Source organism: Lathyrus oleraceus, chromosome 2 (genome assembly GCF_024323335.1).
Source record: "Lathyrus oleraceus cultivar Zhongwan6 chromosome 2, CAAS_Psat_ZW6_1.0, whole genome shotgun sequence".
In the NCBI taxonomy this organism is placed as follows: domain Eukaryota; kingdom Viridiplantae; phylum Streptophyta; class Magnoliopsida; order Fabales; family Fabaceae; genus Lathyrus; species Lathyrus oleraceus.
In genome coordinates this window covers 293,558,479-293,560,812 of record NC_066580.1, presented here as the reverse complement: position 1 = coordinate 293,560,812, position 2,334 = coordinate 293,558,479, and the positions used below count along the sequence as shown (strand labels likewise).

General features: G+C 42.0%; 1 non-coding gene across 1 annotated transcript; it reads right to left on the bottom strand.

Moving 5' to 3' along the window:
- Positions 1–704: 704 nt before the first annotated feature.
- Positions 705–811, bottom strand: LOC127125173 (small nucleolar RNA R71). The gene has a single exon (XR_007804630.1). It is a non-coding gene; the product is annotated as a small nucleolar RNA R71 (small nucleolar RNA).
- Between the last annotated feature and the right edge of the window lie 1,523 nt (positions 812–2,334).

Sequence of the window (2,334 nt, the reverse complement as noted above, 5' to 3'; positions counted from 1 at the left end):
AATGCAATGCAATATGCTAAGCTAGTCCCAAGAGAGGAGGGCAAATTTTGAGGTGTTACACGTTGTCGGGGACCTGATTTAGTCAAATAGTGCGATTCTTTCGTTGCACAATATAGACTAAGGCAAAGACTAATCTTCTTTCCCTTATTTCCCCATATTGTATGCCAAGTACTCGCTCACAAGGCGACAACTTAGCACCACCAATCACAGAATTAGAGTGTTTCTTATATTTAAGACGCTGAATACTAGAGTACCAACGAAGGTACAATATTCCCGATATCTTCTTTCCTACTGCTGAACCAGTTGAAAAACCAACCAGGGCTACAATGGAACCACATAATCGTCCTCTTAAGTTCTACGCTACCCCGTCCCAACAAGAACCTCACAGCAGCATTGTTGCCCCTGCTATCAATCGAAACGATTTCAAGCTGAAACCCTCATTATTATCAGCTGTCCAACAACATCAATTTGCTGGAAATCCTACGGACAACCCTAATGAACATTTGACCAAGTTTGTGCAGTACGAGGACACTGTGAAGGCGAATGGTGTATCTCAAGATGCGATAAGACTATGCCTCTTTCATTTCTCTCTAAGAGATAGAGCTTGGGATTGGTTGCAATCCTTGCCATCCAACTCAGTTACAACATGGGAAGAACTAAAGAACATTTTCTTATCCCGATATTTTCCGCCAAGCAAAATTGTTATGCTGAGAGCTCAAATCAACGGATTTCGACAAAAGGATGTAGAATATCTCTACGACGCGTGGGAAAGATACAAAGACATGATGAGGATATGTCCACATCATAGTCTCGAAGACTGGGTGATCATTCACAAATTTTACAATGGGCTTCTGTATAACACAAGACTGATAGTAGACGCTGCCGCGGGCGGTGCACTTATGGACAAGCCACACAACGAAGCCTATCAACTTATTGAAAACATGGCCCAAAACCATTGCCAATGGGGAGGTGAAAGAACTCCAGTAGAATAGTCCCAAACAAAAGGTGGAATGTACGAAATCAGTAGCCTTGACCACGTCCATGCAAAGGTAGATGCCCTTGTTCAAAAGTTAGACAGCTTGACCATACCACCCGCAGCCACCGTGGCTGTCGTAGCTCCAAACTGTGAGTTATATGGAATTCTTGGACACACTGCACCAGAATGTCAGATATTAGCAGGAGTCTCCACTGATCAAATAAATTATTCACAAGGAAACCCTTATTCGAATACCTACAACCCAGGTTGGAAAAACCATCCTAACTTTTCGTACAAGAACAACATCGCCCTGTATGCACTTGGCCAAGCACCCGCTATTCCACCTGGATATCAAAAGCCAGCTACTAATGCTCTTAACATGCCTAAGAAGTCCAACCTTGAATTAATGATGGAAAGCTTCATAGCTACCTAAGCTCAAACAAACAAAGACTTCTTGAACCAAAATATACACACTAGTGAGCAACTTAAACAATTTGCGAGCAAAGTAGACGCCTTAGCCACCCACAACAAAATGCTCGAAACACAGATTTCACAGGTGGCTCAACAACAAGCATCTACTGCTGCTCCCGCTGGCACATTTCCTGGACAGCCGCAACCTAATCCAAAAGGACATGCAAATGCCGTTATATTGAGGATTGGAAAAGAACTAGATGGACCCGTAGATCCAAGACTCCAAAATCCTGCCATGTACCAAAAACCAGACAAAACAACAACTGAGAAGGTAAGTGAACCGAAGGAGAAGGAAGATAATACCCAAGAGGCTGAAGAGAAAGAAAAACCTTATGTGCCTCCTGTAATACCCCAAAATTTACCCTTCATTTTTCATGGAAAGCATGGGATTTTGTTTCACATTGCATTAGCATCATACTAGGTCATACTCATTGCATACTGCATTAGTGACTTGAGAAATCAGGGTTTGATTGACCACTCCTTAACCAGAAGGAGCCCACACAAAGCAAGTTTGAGAGTTGGATTTCATTCTCCAATTATATAAGTCTCAAGGGTCTCAAGAATTTCCATATGTCTTATTATGTTCCTCAGTTCATCAGTGGAAGATTCAGAGCTCTCAGAGAATGCAAATGGAGTTAATCAGAAATCAGGGTTTCAGGGCCATCTACAACAGGCAATATTTGATTGGAAGTAGAAGGGATCATTCATGTCATGATTAAAGAGGAATCTTGGCCTAGGAAGATTCACAATTATCATAGAAAGATCCATTGGCAATCAGTGCAATCAGTTCCTAGTCATTTTTGCCCTAAAACTAGGGTTTTTTGCATAAAATCGGTTTATTTCTGATTCCTTGAGTGAAACTCATTTCCATGGCCCTCCACATGTCC